Consider the following 20,895-nt stretch of genomic DNA (forward strand, 5'->3'; position numbering starts at 1 on the left):
ACAAAAAACAATATTAAATTAAAGAGTAATAAAACTGCATGTAAAAGCAGACAATAACTTTGAATAATGTTAGCATTTACTACCCCAGGTGGAATTGAAGAGTCATATAGTGTGGGGGAGGAACGATCTCCTCAGTCTGTCAGTGGAGCAGGACAGTGACAGCAGTCTATCGCTGAAGCTGCTCCTCTGCCTGGATATGACAATGTTCAGTGGATGCAGTGAATTCTCCAAGATTGACAGGAGTTTGCCTAGTGCCCGTCGCTCTGCTACAGATGTTAAACTGTCCAGCTATATTCCTACAATACAGCCTGCCTTCCTAACAAGTTTGTCCAGGCGTGAGACGTCCTTCTTCTTTATGCTGCCTCCCCAGCAAACCACCACGTAGAAGAGGGCACTCGCCACAACCGTCTGGTAGAGCATCTGCAGCATCTTATTGCAGATGTTGAAGGATGCCAACCTTCTAAGGAAGTACAATCGACTCTGACCTTTCTTACACAGCGCATCAGTATTGGCAGACCAGTCCAATTTGTCATCCAGCTGCACTCCCAGGTATTTATAGGTCTGTACCCTCTGCACACAGTTCCTGTCCACTCCTGATGCAGCCCACAATAGCAGTGTCGTCAGCGAACTTTTGCACGTGGCAGGACTCCGAATCATATTGGAAGTCTGATGTATATAGGCTGAACAGGACCGGAGAAAGTACAGTCCCCTGCGGCGCTCCTGTGTTGCTGACCACGATGTCAGACCTGCAGTTCCTGAGACGCACATACTGAGGTCTGTCTGTAAGACAGTCCACGATCCATGCCACCAGGTGTGAATCTACTCCCATTCCAATCAGCTTGTCCCTAAGGAGCAGAGGTTGGATGGTGTTGAAGGCGCTAGAGAAGTCCAAAAACATAATTCTTACAGCACCACTGCCTCTGTCCAGGTGGGAGAGGGATCGGTGTAGCATATAAATGATGGCATCCTCCAGTCCCACCTTCTCCTGGTATGCGAACTGCAGAGGGTCGAGGGCGTAGCGGACCTGTGGCCTCAGGTGGTGAAGCAGCAGCTTTTGAAACCAGCAATAAGAAATCAGGCCTTATTAGGTCAGTATTTGAATTTCCAGTAACTGGTACCAGTAACATTGATTGTGAAAACTATTGCAATAGTTGCATGTGAAGCAATGAGTTTAAAACCACAAAACCAAATAAAAATGAGGGCCATCAAAAAAGATCTTAAATCTTTTCACCCTTTACAGATACTGAGTTCCAGTTTTTGTTGCGGCATAAACTAAGCACCCGGAGGTTGATGTCTCTCTCTGAATTCTGCATTTCAGCTCAAACAGTGAAAAAGCACCTTATTTTTCATTGTCTCGAGTTTTATTTTGCTCAGCCACCATCCATACAAGAGAATGGTTCTTAGGTCTGGTACTGTGTCTCCAGTGGGAGGCATTCATAGGTCCAGTGCCATGCCACCAATGGACTGTTGCCAAGCAAAGAAAAGCATTTCAAGCAATGGGCACTCCTAAAAGACAGTATGCATTAAAGAAGTGGGTGTTCTAGAATTTTAGAGCAAGAATCTACACTACTCCATGTACAAAGCCTTTCCCCCTTGTTGTCCAGATGTCTAACAGTGGAAGAGGTAATGTTTTTTTTGCAATTTGGAAGCCACACTTTGGTTTTTAGGGGGGGGGGGTTTATTATGTCATAGTTTGTGGTTGTCCTTAACTTCGTTTTATTCATTGATGTCTGCTTATCGTCATTGTCTTTGTAACTAATTGTGCCCTTGACTGCTAAAGCAATTCTTTTTTTAATTTTTTTTATCAAATATTCTCTTTCTTTTTAAACATTTTATAGTTTTCTTTCATTGGTTGGTAACTGTTCCTAATATTTAGCTTCTTGCCTTGACCACCTTATGTTAATCCTTTTCCAATTATGTTGATCTGCAGTTAAACTGTCCCAATGTAGGCCTTTATTAAAGATTTTACAGGCACAAGGTTAGTCGCTATGGCATTGAGTTTGTACTCTTTGCCGTTGGCTCCCATTTTCTCATTTCACAAAAATTTGTATTTGTATTAGCTAAGATTAGTTTGGTCTCAAATATTGACTGCATTCTATCGCTTAGTCTTTATTGTCTTTATTATTTTTTTTAATCTTGGCCATTTCTTCTTAATTATGGTACACAATCTGTTGAATTTTGTCTCTTACTTGTTCTTGGCCTTTTCACCCTATTTTTCTATAACTGGAGTTCTGTGCCCATATTTATCAAGTGTTTGAAAATTACTCCGAAGAACAGAACTAAAAATCAGACTAGGATACAAATTTGTCCAACCCAAGAAGTTTGACTACAAAGATTATAATAATAATACTAATAATAATAATAATAATAAAAGGAGAAGAAAAACATAATAAGATAGGATATTGTGCTAAGCTTCACGTAATTGTTGGCACATTGCAATATCAAAAATAATATTGTAACAAGCACCAAGTTGGAAAGGCCACAACACACACACTGAATGAGAGTTAAGTTTGATAACGGCCACATTTATTTAACAATGAAGGTAAAGTAACGTAAAACTTAAACTAGCAATGATAACAAGTCATGTTCATTCTTCCAGTTTATGCAATCATCAATGCCTCTCTCCATGATCTTCCCTTATCTTCTGCAAGGCTCTGCTTATTGAAATCACCCAAAGTTCTGTGCTTGCCTTCTAAAACCTTATTCTGACATGTAAACTATAATGCAAATGTTCCAAGGATCACTGGAACACAGCACTCAGCCTACCTGTGTGACATTTCGCTGTCTATCACTCATCCTGCCCCACTTATCCTCAGGGTAATATAATTGCTACAACAATACAGCTTCCATGACCATTGGTGTGTCGATACTGTGATATCGTTTGTGACTCATGCATGTATGCTTCTCCACACTTGGGGAATGATCTTTATGTGTGTGCCAGTTTGAATGAATGCAGCTTACTTTAACATTACCTCACATTAAGTAGTAGGGAAATGTAAGAATCTGCATATCACTTCACTAGTTTAAGGGCATTCAAAGTTTGCTTCATAATTCAAGAAATGATTTTTTGACATAATCAAATCATCACTAGCATTTTACATGTAACATTTTATTTTGGCAAACAGGGCATTGATTCTCTGCATATACAGAGAAATCACGCAATGTACAAGATTTGTTACAAATATTATTCCATCTCTGTCAAATCAATATCTTTTGATGAGTTAATTTTTGTCCAGTGTTTCCTAAACATTCCATCTTTCCCAGAACATGCATGCCAATCTCTGCCATCTTCTTGCAGCTCCTAACAAGTTAATATTACTCAAAAACACTCATAAATCCTGGTGAAGTTAGCAGTAGTTTCCTAAATTAGCAATACTGATAAAATGCATTTACACCTACTACTAAGAACAGAATGAGATTTGCATCACACATCACCACAGGCTATCCAGCTTCTTGAGAAAAGTTATATTCATATCATAATACAGTGTTTCCCAAAAATAGAAAATTTAGCAGTGGGATGCTTTTTCAAATGTTTTTCCCAACTGCTGCTACAAATGCGAATGTGTAGACAACCATCTGGTTGGTAAGCAGATTAGGTGAGAAGGGTTACACACAAACTCAGATTGTGTGTGTGTTTTTTTTAATAGAATCCCACTACAACTTCATTTCAATGTTTCATCTTAACATTCCTCTCATAATGACCATTAATACATCAGGGTGTAATTGTTGTAAATGGTGCATTTATAAAGAAACAAATAAAATATTTTCTTAAACTGTCAGTTTAACTTAATTCGCCTCAGCTATTCAATGTGCCTCAAACATTTTGATTACATTATAACAAAAAGTAAAAGTTTAAAAAAATAAAACTTTATTTTGCACATCTACATACCTACAAAGAAAGAAAATATTTTAAATACATAGCTGCATGTAGCATTGTTGATACAATTTTGAAGTGGTTTTGCTATAAAAAATTAAAGTACAGTAGTCATACAATATGGCTCAATTTCAGACTTGATTTCTAGGCATGGTAGACATCCACAACAAAAAACTTTTTCTATGTGATAATTTGAAGTTGAACTATTTGTAGCCATAGCTATATAAATTTTAACATAAAATAGTCGATCATCCTGACACTCAATTATACTTGCTAGCCACCAGTCTCTATTGTAACCCTTTATAATCTCCCTTGCTTGCTTTGAATGTATACACATACAGTATACTATGAAAAGCATCTACTGTGGTTGCTATATCTGTCTGTCAGTCTGTTTGTCTGTCTTTCCACCTGAGACAACTCAGCTCCTAGTGGAATGATTTTGTTGAGATTTGGTTCACTTATTCTTGAAGGAAATTTGTTGGTCATTGAAAAGTGGTGTCTTTCGTAAAACAGAAACATTCTGTGTAATTTCAATCATAGATTAGTTTGCTGTTTGCAATTTACCTAAACAGAAGAGGCATTAACTTTACTTTTCTCTGTCTGTTCTCCTAACTTTGTGCTTCTCTTATTCCTTACTTAAAAGCTCTCCATTCACATCATTTGTACTCCTTAATATTATTGAACCCTTACACTGTCTCCCTCTTAACAGCACTACTTTCCTGACTACTAAGAACTTTTAAAACTTGCTTAGTGAATATCCACCACTGGTTAATTTCTTTCTGACTTGCCTGCTCCCAAAGCCACTTGTGCCTAGTCGGCATCTTAATGCTTTGAAGTCAGTTGCTGCTTTTCTTTGTATTTGTCGCTGCAACACTGATTATTTACTTACAGAGATGCTGGTGTCATTTACTGCTGGTTGCTGCCCTGCCTCACCAACGCCAGTTTGAATACAAATAACAAGAAAATATACATGGAACAAATATCAAATAACTTTTCCAAACACACCTCCAAACACCCAGATGCTTTTCCTCCAGTGCGGGTGGAAAAAAAAGCAAAAAACCCTTCTAAGGGGAAAAAACGCTTTAAGAATTCCAACATGGCTCCTTAACGGGAACCAAAACAAAAGTTTTTAGTAGCAAAATGTACTTTTTTAATTAACACAACTACTCTCAGCAGCTTCTCTCTCATTTGCAATGACATGTATTAATAGTTATTCACATGGGGTCTTTGGATAAAACATACAGGTTAGACTATCTGGAGTAAAAAAAACAGTGCTGGCTATCGATTTAGGAACTAGTAAGTAAAAGTCAAGGCAAGTTTCAGACACACAGTTATAGTCTGTTCCTGTGGAGAGTCTACAATTTTAATTAAATCAGCTGTTGCATATGTTAATTCAAAAGATAGTTTCAATAGTGTTTCAGAATTTGTCAGACACTCATGTACCTCAGCTCCTAATGCTATAAAGCACGAGGCAAATCTCTGTACACATGCCATACTTCATTACTAAAAAAGAATCAGCAAACTCCATATTTTGCCACTACTTGGGTTTTTGAAGCCAAAGTAATATTCACTAGTATAGCTACCAAAACAATGACAAATGTATAGAAACCACATATGGCACATATTTGAATGGTACTATGATTAAAGTCAGTCTAGCTCAATTTACACTAGCACAAGCAATGACAATGTCTGAACACTGATATGAAGAACCATGAAAACAACAAAACAATGGCTGTTTAACAGGAATTGTAAAATAACAGATTCGTCTTTAATTGATAAGCTTTATTTCTCAAAAAGTAGCCTGAAAGTAGCCGTATTAAAAATTCAGCTTGTTTGTTATTCACAACCAAATTAAACTTAAAATTTCTCAAAAATAAACTTAACACAATATTCTCTGACTTTATAACGTTTTATATTGGTAGTTTGTTAATTAATAAATGAAAATGTGTAGATAGGTAAAAAAAAAAAAAGAATAATTGGCATTTTACCAATTCAAAAGGTACAGTATACAGCAATTCTTCTATTCATTCTAATTTTAAATATTACACAATTATGAATGTTTTGAGCCTGTCATTTTTATGATTACTGTATTAAATGTATGAGGTAATTAAAATTAGCTGATAATGAAGACAGCCCAGTATTTACTTCCCTATCCTATAATACTCCCTTAATAATCCATAAAAAAACGTAGTTCTGTTGCATAAAAACATCATAAATACTCAACTAAACACTATACAGCTCAAAATAAGCATCCATTTCAAAAATGCATCTGAAGCCAAAGCTTTACATATGAAATTGTGTTTTTACATAGGTAAATCTCAAATTTCACTAAATTAACAAGATATATCCATTAAAAGCATTTCAGAACTTCAGCATGATTTTTAGATACTAAAGATATTTTTAACAGTTGAAAAGTAATCAGAATGATCATACTACAAAAATCAACATGAAAATATCAGATTTTTAAGCCACATCAAAACACTCACCTATCCAACTATTTGCTTAAAGGTTTTTCACAGCATAGAATAAGTAGCTATTCATTTCTTAATAATCACATTCACTTGATCCAGCTCAAAGCCATTTGGTCTGAAGCTCAGCAACATCAGGCAAAAGGCCATAACCTGAACAGAACAGAGCATCAGTCCATTCAGTGGAATGCTCACTCAAATGTACACACCCAAATACAGTACCAGGACAATATTTGAAGTCATTTGTCATCTTAAAATTTCATCCTAGGGCTACAGAAGGAAAGCAGCTTAAACAAAACAGATCCCATGCAGATACAAGGGAAACTTGGAAACTTCACTGATACAGTTATTGTTCAGGAAGAAGAATGCTGTTCACTAGAGCTGTTAAGAACCATCACTAACAACTGCACTACCATGCTGCAAACATTGACACAAATAAGTTGAAAAATAATTACATTTAAAATCAGACATAAGATATTGTGGTAAACATTGTATGACTATTTTTCAAACATACAGTAAAAGGTGAAAAATACTTAATACAGCAGGACATGTTCCCTGGGTGATTTTAGACATCCATAAATCTATTTTAGAATAATTTTATATAGCTTTTTGCGCTGAAGGTTTTCCATGTATGATAAAAAGGGCAAAAATGTACAAGTGACACAGGAAAACAAGCTCACTTGGAAGGTGCAAATTATTACAAGCTCTCGTTTTATTTGTGCATTGAACATTCTGCAACTAGTTAAAGATTTTGAATGGTCATAACATTTAACATTAAAATAAATTGAATGTTTTTCTGTGAACTCACTCTATTTTCTGCATTAATGAAAGTATGAAACTGCAGTTAATATGTCAACATTTTCAAATGCAGCTCAGTATGCTAAATAGAAATAGAGCCCTTTCTTGTCTCCCTTAGGCTACCACGTGGCTTGAGCTGCTTACTTCAGAGGAAGATGAGTCATGAAAGGTAATGCCTCATTAAAAATACTGCTAACCTCATATTGCAGCTGAGACATGTAAAGGTTCTAAGGGATCCCAAGGGAAAAAAACAGAAGAAGCTCCAATGCCTGCATTAGTTTCATGGCATCTCTCAGCAGCACCTACCAGCTGGGTCCAAAATGCAGTTTCCTATATATCACTTTGTATGTTAGTGTCCAAATAATTCAGCAATAATGATTGTTTTATTTTATTAATAATGAAAACAAACGTATCTCAAATTGTGGTGAGAGAAAACAAAATCTACTCTTTGTCACTTGGCACAGAATAAAAGCAAAATATCCAAGGATAGAAAAAAAGGGACTTACATAACAAGTAATTTTATATCTACTAATACAGATATTGCAAAATGAGTTTTAAATCAATAGAATAAAACACAGGTAATCTGACAAGGTTACTGTTTATTGTGAAAGGATTTAAAAAATGAAAATAGAAAGTAGATATTAAATGTATTTTGTTAGTTATACAGTTAAGTACAAAGAGGTGACATATTCTCCCTATGCACAGAAAGTAATTTTGGTTATGGTTTATTGCCTTGCTCTATAATGAAGCTGAAGGAAAAAAAAAATATGTCTTTTAAAGTTTATTCAGTCAACTGGGTCAATTAGCTAGCAGTACATTTGTAGATTAAAGCCAATTATGCTGAACTGATGGTTGCCAGAAGAATGGTAGCGTAACTGAAGTGAATATGCAAAGGCAGAAAGACTACATTTTAATTGCCAATTAAGAATGAAAGCAAAGTTCTGGACATGGTCCCAAATCCTTCAGGGTATTTTTTGGAGCTCCCTTTGAATTTACGATCCATTTCAGCAGGTTCAAGAGGGTGAACAAGGATGAGTGAGTAGGCAGAATCCTCATCAACTACTGGGAATAAAGATTGGCTGCAGAGAAGTGATGACAGCTTACAAAATGCTGAAGTAATTTAAATCAAACCTTCATTTAGTTCCATATTTTTCAAATGTAAGTTTTAAAATGTTTTACATATTTCAATGAAAATAATATACTAGCAATAGATCACACACACTAAGAGAAGAACAAACATGCAATGTTGTAATACTACTTAAAGTATTCACAAGACAAAAATCTAATTTTTTTATCAAAACTATTCAAACTCTTTAATTAACTATAAATAAGATGCAGAAGAATGCGTTCCAATTTCACATTTTGTATTTCTAAAACGACCACATTTCACATTTAATCTACAACAAGGGACACTCATAAGTGTAAAGACATCAACTAGTCTAAAATGTAATTCTTCAAATGAAAACCAGAGAAACTGAGAAAAACCCACAGACACAAATATGGGGAGAATACACAAACCCCACACATTCATTGTATTATACTAAAACAAAGCTTGATCTTTTCATTAACATGTTCAACAACAAAAACAACTGCTTAGATTCAAGGGACCAAGTCTGATGATTAAGCAGTACACAAAATACAGGCATTTGCCTACCTGATAACAGGTTACAGAGCAGTGATAGCTTTCAAAAATCTCATTACTTAACAAGAGCTACATTGTGCCATTTAAGTGGAAATTTACAAATTCTTTATGTTGGATCCATTGTAAGAATTTTGATATTTATCTTGAGGAAATGATTGGAACACTCACACATATTTTACAAATTCTACAAAGACAACACAATACATTGGAGTGATTAAATTGCTGGCACAAATTATACAGGAATATCTCAAAACATTGAAATTCTGAAACCCAAAGAAGTACAGTTAAAACCTGCAAAACCTAACATTTAATATGTCAGCCTATTTGCCGTCACTTTATGAGCTGTGATTCTGGCTAATATGACTGTGATTTTCCCTCTAGCTTTTGTGCAAAGACTGCAACTGTGCTCTCATTCTAATCCCATTTTCCTTTAATTATACCTGAGCATATAAAACAAACACAGAATTTAACTTAATTTGTGACTTTTATTGATGAATCACACCGCAATTCATACCAGTTCAATCATTTTCACTGTGGTAGCTGCTGGTGGCCAGCCATGAACCCACAATGGCCCTCAGAAGCCTTTCCCCTAGTGCAAGAGCAAAAGAAGAACCTCCGATGCCTGGGTGCACAGGGACTGACAGTAGGAACTACAAGCGGAGTGCATCCTACTGTAGTAAGCTGTGATCTCTCTCATACTTAGTACCCACCTTCTGCTCAGCACCACCACTACAGTGACCATTTTTCCTAGCTTCTTGTTTGTACATACACTTTGTTTTCAACTTTGAATGCATACTGATCTGTGACTATATTTTCAGCTTAAAGTTTTGATTTATCCTTGCTATTTGCAATTTTCACTCAATAAGCAGAGCAGCTTTTCCTTATGCTTTTCTTCAGTGCTTACCTTTATCAGTCTTTATGAACTTGCATTGTTTGAGACTCTAATATTTCTATACCTGAAAAAGAAGATTGTGCGCACAATTAGCACTTTTGCCAAGATATTCCATAAAATTCAGGAAAAAACCTGGTATACTCATTATGGTTTTCCAAACAAGCACTATCAACTTTCTGCTTGCCTTTACACTCCACTAAGTGGGCTCCTTTTATCATGTACATTCATTTTTATTTAGTCATTTAGTTCAAATAACTTCAAGGGCAGTCCCCAGTTTCTGTCAGATTTCAAAATCTGGCAGCTGCCCAGTCCATCTTATTTTTCGCCATTACCAGCTGCTGGAGAAACATATGATGTCTGTAGCTTTAATTTCAAATTGTGCTTCTACTAATAACTGGACAGTAAATATATTTTTAAACTATAATTTAATGTAAAATTATCTTTGAAGTGGCATATATTAATATTAAAATTCACAGCATTTGTATTTAAAAGTTGAACATCACGAACTCTAGCTCTCCACAATCCTATCATAGAGATGGAAGAATGGAAAACTAATAGATATGTGTGCATATAAATAATTCACATTTTTCAAACATTATTCTTCAATAGACATGTACATGTATTTCTTACTGCAATATAAATATACTTTAAAAATATCAGCATTTTAAATTTTATACTACAGCACAATCCAAGAAATAAAAAGCTGAAAAGAAAGTTATTTGAATTTAAGGTTCTAGTTATATAAAACGAAGGATATTTTGCTTTATATAATCACTGTACCAAGTTTATAATCAATGTGACCTTAAAGCAATTTGTAAACAGTTGATCTGTATTATGTAATCATGTTGGCTAATTAAAGAAGAGGTCACATCAATAGGTAAACAGTTTCATAGACTTCCAATGCCCTCTGAATCTAAGCAAGATACAGTACTTTCATAAGGAGCACTCTTTTTATTACTCTTTTTTGTGAAGTTTTGCAAACCTTAAACATAGCTTTGGTCTTTCTGCACACATTGCTGTTGTAAGGCTTAGCAATACAAATATTTGAGAACTTGAAATCCCCAAAGGATTTGCTTTTAATTCAGAATGATCAAAAAATGTGTGTACTGATTTATAATCTATTTACTTAACCAGCGGTTTTCAGTGCCCTGTTAAACTCTATCATTGTTTTTGAACCTATATATATATATATATATATATATATATATATATATATTTTTAAACATCCTAAGTATACACAGTATATCTGTAATGTCAGCCTCCAGGAGAGCACAAGTTGCTGCAAGACTTTGCTCAGACCATTATTTTAATTAAAAGCCGAAACTTGCTGTAAATGTACTTTATTAGGGAGACTTGTTTTCTCAGTCAATATTCAGTGCTCTTAGTCTGCCACATGTAGTAAATAAATATTTTACTTTTGTACAAAAATCAACAAAATTCTTTTTCCATTAATTAATTTACAAGTGTATTTTTTTCTAATTTATTTCTATATATTGTATTAAATTTAGTACTTTTTGATGAATGTGCACAAGTACAAATAGTATCTAGTAGGTCACATCTATTATGTAATTTATTCCTTATTGTTAATGAACAAACTAAAACAAATTATACAATTAAAGGGGAAGAAACTAAACAGACCAATTGATTAAAGTGAAACAAAGAAGAAACACTGAAAATGAAAATTCTCAAATCTACTAAAAGCTATGACTGTACTAAGCATCTTTCTCAAGTTCATAAGGAAGTTAAACTTAAACATAACAAGTACTGTCTGTGTCTACAGGCAAAGAGTTGTGAATATACCTCTAATTAAATCACAACTTTTAACAAGAAGTATTGGAGAAATATGTTTTATTTATGAAATTGGCCAGAACAAAAGCTTGCTGCAGCCCCCCGTCCGCCCAGTATCTGTGTATGAAACACTAATAGGTAAACCCACCCCCAACTTACTCATGCTTATTTACTTTCTTTCTGTTTCATTGTTCTTTGGTTGTGTTTATTTTTCCCATCTGGAATTTGCCCTCTCTACATCCTTTATTTTCTTCTCCCCTGATGTCACTTTTTTCAGTTACGTTGTCTACTTACACATGCTCTGATAGTTCTGTTTCATGCTGAAGCATAACTGTCTCGAGACTCCAGGTTTAATTTCTAGTTATCCTTCTTTCTCATTCATATTGGCTAGCTTTCTGCCCATTTTTGTTATTGTCTAATGCATTTCATTATCACTGTGGATTTCTCATTACATCATTATTATCCTCTGTACTTGCTGTTAACATTATCACATAATGCCAATGTTCTCTTCCCTTACAATTGACATCTCTTTGTTTTACACCCTGTACATTTCTCTATTCTAACCTTTTATGGGTTGACCATTGAAATCCAAATGAGATCAAACTAAATCCTAAGCATATTTTTATTGGCATATGCACTTGGTGACCACTCTATTAAATACATCTGATAAAGTTTTCTGAATTCTTTATGGCTTAGACCTAGCAAGGTAAGGAAATATTCTTTAAGGACTTTGGCCAATACTAACTCAGCAGCATCATGCAGTTCATAAAGTCTTAAACCAAATATGTCTTCCACAATAAGTACCCTCTGTAAAGATATGGGGTCACTACTCTGGCCATCAAAGTAAATTTAAGTTACTGATAGGGTTGTCCCACTTGCTTGACGTAATGTGTTCTTTTTGACAAGGCACATCACCATACTCGAAGAATTCATTTGAAAAATTATAGTCTGTAGCAGTAAAGTAAGTATTACAAAGTCTAATGTGTTCAAAGAAAACATTTTTGGCCAATGCATTAAAATCATCATCCTGTATCATTGACAAATTATTAACCTACATTTGGCCTGTTAAAATAAAAATTGAAATGACACAGACCATTCAATTTAATTACCTTATTTTGGGTCAATAATGTACTTAACCTTGCATTTAATCATTACGTGTTTTATTTCAAAATTTCCTTATTTTTAAAGATTGTTTTACTGAATGGCACATTTTCAAATGACAATTTTAATGTGTGAGCTACTTATTTCAGAATGCCTCTTTTCTTGGTTGTTTTATCACTTGTCAATCAAGACCAATGGGCTGAACTTCTTCCTATTGATTAATAAATTCCAGTCAATTACTTTTGCTTGACCATAGGCAGTTGGCTTCCGAAGTTCTTTAGCCCTATTTTTCTTTAATTCAAACTGGAAAAAACATCAAGGCAGCAAAAGTTGCATTAGCTAGTTTTGCACACAAAATATATAGTAATAATTTAATATACGGGAATATTTATTAAACAATACAAACTGTTCTTTAAAAGCCTAACAACCTAGTTACACTTGTCCACTGTTCTGATTCAAGTGAAGTGCCCATTAAAATGATAAACTCACAACAATGACATGGCTAGTCTCATGTTGTAACCCCCTCTGAAATGTTATACTTTTTAGGTATTTCCCAATCACTCCTTCTCAATGTCTCTCTCTCTCACACAATCCACCACGTTCAATCCACAACTCCTGCATGTGACTCCTGTTTAATTTCTCCACCTGTCTTCTTGAATGTTCCCTAGTCTTGTGAAATACCATGGCTTCCCATCCTACTGTAATGGGCTACTATCATTCAAGCATTTAGCCATGCCAATCTGAAGAGCAGTCTGTCAGTCACAATATGATCTAACTTTATGTTGGGAATGGTTAGACTGATAAGTGCAAAAAATTGTCTTCAAGTTAATGAAGAGTTTCTCATTAGTTTAAGGCTTGAGCACCATGTCCTAACAGAAGGTCATCTGGATGCATGTCACCTGATATTTCCAGCCTTGGACATTTAGCATTAATTTTTTTCAACAACAAAAACATTTTAACAAGCAGTGATCTGTCTTAGCATTGCCAATATATCTTCAATTTATTTCAAACTAGCATAATATACTAAATGATTTATTTCTACTTTATCTGCAAAACTGTCAAAACTCTTAACTGCTTCCATGTCTTTGCCAGTTGGAATGCAAGTTGCACTAAAGATCTTTGATAGCCTACAATTTATAATCTGGCAAATGTAACTGACAGCAAAGGATTAACCACTATGAACAGGTTCAGCATGTTAGTCTTTGTCTTGATTGACAAGTGATAAAACCACCATGAAAAGAGGCATTTTGAAATAAATAGCACCTGCATTAAAATAACCATTCAGAAATCTTCAGTATGGAAAAGACCCATTGTTAAAAAAAATACAAATAAGGCCATTTTGAAATAAAACCTGCAGTAATTAAATTAAATTTAATTCTGTTCAGCAACAGATGGTATTCCATAGACAATAACATTGCCAATCATAATCACATATTTGCAATTATATTGTCATTCTAACACTAGGCTCCTTACTACTATTAAAAATTTAATTCAAGAGCAGCAGTAAAAAAGAATGCAAATAGGACAAAATTTCAAGTTTGCAGTGAAACAAAGTTAATTAGGAAGTGGGGCCAACCCTGGTTGCAAAGCAACAAACAGGACTAATCCATTTGAAAGAAATCAGTCAAAACAGCTAAACCTGATGAGTACTAGTACTTTTTCAACATTCTTAGTGCAAAAGCTTCAATGGTACAATTTGTAATATATTAATATTTTAACATTTAAAAGTGAAAAGTACTTGAGATAACTGCAAAGTCCCCTTAAAACAAGTTTTAGGTGTTCATCCATCCATGTCTCCTTGTATTTCTGCTATCAGAATACCATCTAAAGCAAGGCAAGAAGCAACACAGGATATGATGGAAGGCTATTGCAGGCACACAGGATCAATTTAGAGTTTCCAATCAATTTAACATGCACAAATTTTGGATACAAACACACAGAAACAAGGATATTATTAGATTTATAACATATAGTAGACATTTGCTTTAAAGATCTGAGTACAAAGAAATTATTTCATGGTTAATGTATTAACTTTTTCTTTTTTCATTGCTGTTCATAAACTCTCAGTATAGACACTATGACATACTAACAGACTGCAGTTGAACAGGCTTTTTTAAGTGTACTTCTTAGGGCAAGACATCCATCCATCCATCCATTTTCTAACCCGCTGAATCCGAATACAGGGTCACAGGGGTCTGCTGGAGCCAATCCCAGCTAACACAGGGCACAAGGCAGGAACCAATCCAGGGCAGGGCGCCAACCCACCACAGGACACACACAAACACACCCACACACTAGGGCCAATTTAGAATCGCCAATCCACCTAACCTGCATGTCTTTGGATTGTGGGAGGAAACCGGAGCGCCTAGGGCAAGACAAAGTAGTGAATTCCATTTAAATGATGATCCATTATGAGCACAGCTCACTATCAATCAATTAAGGTTAGAATCAAACATTGAGTCCAGCATTTTAAATCTGCCCCACAACCCAGTTTAGGACTGTATGGTATGGTATGGTATTTTAGATCTGGTATAAACCTTTCACCTTAGTAAAAATTCCAAAAAGTTCAGCCTGGTCTGAATGGAGGATGTCGCTTTACAGGAAAGAGGTTTGCCAACAATAAACACATTCTGTATTTTGCTGAATATCTATTTAGTACATTTCAACAACAACATTTATTTATATAGCACATTTTCATACAAAAATGTAGCTCAAAGTGATTTACATAATGAAGAATAAAAAAATAAAAGACACAGTAAGAAAATAAAATAAATCAACATTAATTAACATAGAATAAGAGTAAGGTCCGATGGCCAGGGAGGACAGAAAAAACAAAAAAAAAAACTCTAGACGGCTGGAGAAAAAAATAAAATCTTCAGGGATTCCAGACCATGAGACCACCCAGTCCCCTCTGGGCATTCTACCTCACATAAATGAAACAGTCCTCTTTGTATTTAGGGTTCTCACGGAAGGACTTGATGATGATGGTCATGTAGACTTCTGGTTTTTAGTCCATCAATGCTGGAGCATCATGATGCTTTGAGTAGGTGGTGGTGAAGTGAACTACTGAAAATGTATGGGTAACAGCTAGTTTATAAGGCTTGTAGCTTTAAAACTGACACATTTGCAAACAAATCAGAAAATGTAACGTTGAAAACAATCAGTCATTCATACAATGTCTATTGTTTCTGTCATAATATATTGTTTAGTTTAGGTCTACCTAACTTTACATACTGTATCTGTGCAGAATTACCACTGAGCTATTCACTGTATTTATCCATTAAAGAAACATACCGGTAACCTAACATGAAATATGCAATCAATCTACCAGTAACTACTGATACAATTTTTATATATAATCTTCTGTTAGTATACAATTAATGCTGGTTCCCAGACTATAATCTAAATGCCTAAATAAATTACTTCCTAGTTTCACATGGACCTATTGGAGTAAGCAAGGCATTAAATTAGACATCTGAGGAGCCCATTTTTGTTTCACACATATCAGAAGCCATTTGCTATATTTGTCCAGAGTGGGCGGGCAGTCAGCAGTGACCCTTATCTTCACAGAGGAATTAAGACATCAAAACAAAAAAGGACAAAATGAGAGAAAGTCAAAGTCCAAAGACCAGCCATGTAAAACCAACTTTTCTAAACAAAAAAAGAAACAGTGATCCTACTGATCCCTAGTAGCATTTTAGGCATGATAACTTGCAGTAAAGCAATACAACCAGTAATAATAGCTATGATAATTCTGTAGAAATGTTTAAATGTTTGATAAATTCTAGCCTACATTACAAAAAATTTGCTAAAGTCCACCCATCCATTTTCCATCCCACTGAATCCAAATACAGGGGTCTGCTGGAGCCAATCCCAGCCAACACAGGGCACAAGGCAGGAACCAATCCCAGGCAGGGTGCCAACCCACCACAGGACACACACAAACACACTCGGGCCAATTTAGAATCGCCAATCCATCTAGCCTGTATGTCTTTGGACTGTGGGAGGAAACCGGAGCAGGCGGAGGAAACCCACGCAGACATGGGGAGAGCATGCAAACTCCACGCAGGGAGGACCCAGGAAGCGAACCCAGGTCTCCTAACTGTGAGGCAGCAGCGCTACCACTGCGCCACCGTGCTGCCCCATTTGCTAAAGCAACTACAAGAAATATTTTTTACGTATACATATTATATATTCACTTAAAAAAACATATTTGAAAAAAAAATTGGAAGACTGGGCATTACTTTCATCGTTCACTTTGTGAAATTTATCAGGTCATCTGGCTGTTGCATCCTAGTTAAACTGATGATCAATAGCAATACTGTACTAATGGCATACAATATAGCCCTAATGGGCTTAAGTGCTTTTACGTAGTCAACAATTCTACTTTTTAAGTTTACCACCAGCCCAACATTAATCAATGGAAACCACATACTAACATTTATTACAATACTGTGAATATCTGGTTAAAAAATCCAAATGCTTCAAAATTATATTTTCTCTCTCACTGCAAATTTGAAGAATATAGTATAGTGTTACTCCGGGCCATAAACAAGATATCACAGTGACCAAGAACTTTTTGCACAAGACAGACATACAACCAGATCATAATGTTATACTACAGTTATTTCATATGTGTCATATGTTACTCTCAATTATTCTGGAAATGAGGGGCAGCCAACAGACCAAGATGAGACAGACTTTGACTTTGCTCATGTCAGAGGATCTTAAATTTCTCCTAGAATGCTCTGCAGTGAAGATTTCTTTTTTGTGTACTGGACAGATGTTCTGTTAATATCACTACATATACATTGCAGATACAGTGTATATCTTTTTATTAACTTTAAATTTTGTTAAGCTTGAGTATGTAATATATTGAATGATTAAGTGATTTGGAAATTTGTGCCACCCTTGTCTTTGGTAAAGAGAGCTATAAAATATTAAACTGAATAAGAATATACTAACACACTTTAACAGAATATATGGACATTTATGAACATATATGAACAGCACATTTTTGGGAATTTTGTACTTTTCGTGTGTTTTAAAGGCTGTTGAAGAAATTCATAATGACATTTTACAGAAACAGATATTTCCGGCCACTAATTGGTTTCTCCATGATTTCATTATGCAATCTTGTATAGGCTAGCAGTCGAGTGGAAAGATTAGTAACATGATGTGTTGAGTTATGAAAAAATCCCATATCCTGGGAAATTACAGTCACTGTATGTTAAGTCTTGTGATGGACACCCGGGCATCAGCAAGCCCAAACCCCAACACAAACACACAAGCACAGTGTCGGGTTCAAATAAAGCTTAATTTATTAATCAAATCCTCTCACATATGTCATCACAAGCACAAAATACAAGTTTTCTCTCCAGAAATGTTTCTTCCTACCGCACTACTTTCCTCCACTCAAGAATTGCAGCACCACCTCCCAGCTCCAACTCGCCTGGATAAAGGATGATAGACCCGGGAGTACTTCCGGTGCTAGGACGATTCCCTGATGGAAGCACTTCCGGGTCACCCAGAAGTCCATCATAACAGGGAGCTTGTCTCCCTGCAACACCCTCTTGTGGCCCCCAGTGACTCCAGCAGGTCTGCACTGCAAAACTACATCTCCCGTCATGCCGTGCTGATTTTCTAGGGGGCACCAACATCCGGGGCTGATGCCCATCTTGTGTGCTGGGGAAATAAAAAGTTTCTAGAGATGTTTTTCTTTCCTAGTGAGTTGTCTGGCCATCCCCTCTCCTGGCCGGGAAGCCCGTCCAGCCCACGTGGCATCTACAGTCTATGCAGTGATTGTACTGACTCACAGCAGTGAGTTCACTTAAACTTGTTCAGTGTCACAGAGGGGTAGAGCCTTTCCCAGCAGCACTGGGCACAAACAAGGAAGCAATTCTGGAGACGGCACCAGGGCAGTCAAGCAGCCCATCCAACCACATTCACACAGTTTTAGGGAACTTGGGAATTTGATGGGGATCGAGCTGGTGTACCAAAAAGAAAAAAAGGATGTACATGCAAACTTAACTTGGACAGCAACCAGATTAGGAGTTCAAACCCAGATATTGGGTCAACGAAGCAGCAGTGCTAGGTTTGCCATAAACAAAATACACGTCTATTGTTATATAACACAACTTTTTTTTCTGTTGGAATTTATTGATGGATTCAAAACTGAATAGCTTCAAAAAATGAGTGCAATGCTAATTTAATAAGATTACACATTATTTCTTATTTCCCAACAAACAGCACAACACTGCTTCAATCATCATCTTATTTTAGAAACAATCATGTATTGTGCACAAACAGTTTTCTGCATAGATTTTTACTGTGGCTCTCACGTATTACATACATGCAATGGCTAAGTAACTGATACACTTTGAACTAACTTATGAAGATCATTGAAATATAACTTATGAATGCAAATCATAAACTGCCAATTTAAACTGTGATTTTTATCAAGCAGGCCTATTTGATTAATGTCAGCCAAAGCCTGACAGACACAAGTGAGATTCTTCGTACGCTCCGTACTTTTTTTAATGTGGAAGGGTGTTATGTTGAATAACAACATGTGTCAGGGAACATGCAAAGGTTGAGAACAGCAAACTTTTACAGTAATATGCAACACAGTTATGGAACACTGTACACTTTGATTTTGAGGCCCTAAAGGCATTTTTCATCAGATTTCATTTATTCCCAGCATGAACTATTTTTTTTACAGTATCTAAACTAAAACAGTGAGACAGAGTATTTCAAAAACAAATGTACAGCAGTTAATCACTATTCATATCACGAATTAAAATACTGCTACTACTACTTGTAATATAAAGATGATTCTCTTCATCACAATCAATGGATAACTAGCTCTTCTAATTATACAATGCAACTGTAGCATCCTTGGATAACTTCGTTAAAACATCACCAAACGAGCCTGACCGATTGAGCACTCCTCTTCTTTAGCAAAGTTCTTATTTTCTGTACTTTCAGTGTTTAAAATGGTGACAAATTCCGCGTTACGACTCAGAAGAGCAATAAAAACTTGCCCTTTGTAAACTTACCGCACAGAGCTCGGCATCACTCGCGTGTCCCCTAACCGCTAGCAGCGTTGCTCTGCTACCCTTCTCACGTGTCACTACTGAACAGCATTATTTTGTTTCAAAACGATTCTCTCGTATGTTGCGCATTCTTGTTATGATCTACCCAAAAAAAACAGGCGGAAGAAACACGACATGGAGATAAAGACGGGCTGTCTTAAAAAGATATTCATGAAATATAGCCCCTCCTAGATATACCCAGGCAAAGCTTGCCTTGCTGGGCAGGTTGACAGGCACTGCCGCCTCCTCCTCCTCCTCCTCCTCCTCCTCCTCCTCCCCCAACCTTCTGTACTCCACCCCGCCCTGAGCGTGCGAGTCGAACAAGTCAGGATGAGGCGACGGCTGTGGCGGGCAGGACACGCGGGCGTGGATCAGACGACAAACCCGGAGGCGAAGTGCGAGCATGTTACCAAATAACAGAAGAGCCCAGTGCACCCCGTATGTTGCAACTATTAGTTAAACAAAAATGTAAAAGTGCAGGCTAAGCAAAAGCTACCCAGCGTGGAATTGTGCGACTCGGTTGCTGTTGTGCAAACTTGGGCAAGCGCGCGTGTAAAAAGACAGTCTGATCTCCAGAAATAGAATGCGTATTGCATTGTCAATGGAAACAGACAAAGTCTACAACTCAAACTAATAGTTGCCTTGCAGATATTAAAATAAGCGTTAAGATACTGGAGGGGGAAAGCGCACATAATGTAAAACTTGACAGCATATTTCTTTCCAAAGGACGGTTTAAATGATCATGTTTCTCTCATCATACAAAAAACATTATATAAGCTATACAAGAATAGAATTTACCAAAGTGCTATATAATACTGGATTTGGGTGAATTTGCGAAGGGACCCGGAATCTAAAAAGGTATGAAATTCTAAGCATTTTTTAAAGAAATTTAGAAGATTTAATCATTCAATATGTAGGAATAGGAGAATTTCAGGGTCTTGTTTAAGTTAGTAAATTTTCAGCTGGAGGCTTTCCCATGTGTGACACCGTCCAAGCAGCTCTAACATTACTGTCGCATCAGACTTCACAATTGTTTTTATAGGGATATTAAAACATTTTTTTTTTTTAAACAATGCTCAATGTAGTTTACTACCAGTCCTCCAAAACAGGCCTACCTCAAAGGAAAATCAAAACCAGGAAAGGGCTGTTTTCAATTAACGCCATTGCATTCCTTAGTCTGCTTTGAATTTTACAGGGATCATTAAGTAGATGACATCTAAATGTCGGTCTCACATTGG

The 20,895-nt window shown here is 36.0% G+C and overlaps 1 protein-coding gene across 2 annotated transcripts in view; it reads right to left on the reverse strand.

Annotated features, from left to right (window-relative positions):
* LOC120540754 (monocarboxylate transporter 12-like) overlaps nt 1-19,869 on the reverse strand; it is an 84,015-nt gene extending 64,146 nt beyond the window's left edge. The window contains exons 1-2 of one of the 2 annotated variants that reach the window (XM_039771807.1): nt 19,622-19,869; nt 9,687-9,738 (exon numbers count right to left, since the gene is read on the reverse strand). The gene's annotated coding sequence lies outside the window, so the exon portion shown is untranslated. The remainder of the gene's footprint in view (nt 1-9,686; nt 9,739-19,621) is intronic. The other variant, XM_039771799.1, reaches the window with a different exon arrangement.
* Between the last annotated feature and the right edge of the window lie 1,026 nt (nt 19,870-20,895).

The sequence above is a fragment of the Polypterus senegalus genome, chromosome 1 (genome assembly GCF_016835505.1).
Source record: "Polypterus senegalus isolate Bchr_013 chromosome 1, ASM1683550v1, whole genome shotgun sequence".
In the NCBI taxonomy this organism is placed as follows: domain Eukaryota; kingdom Metazoa; phylum Chordata; class Cladistia; order Polypteriformes; family Polypteridae; genus Polypterus; species Polypterus senegalus.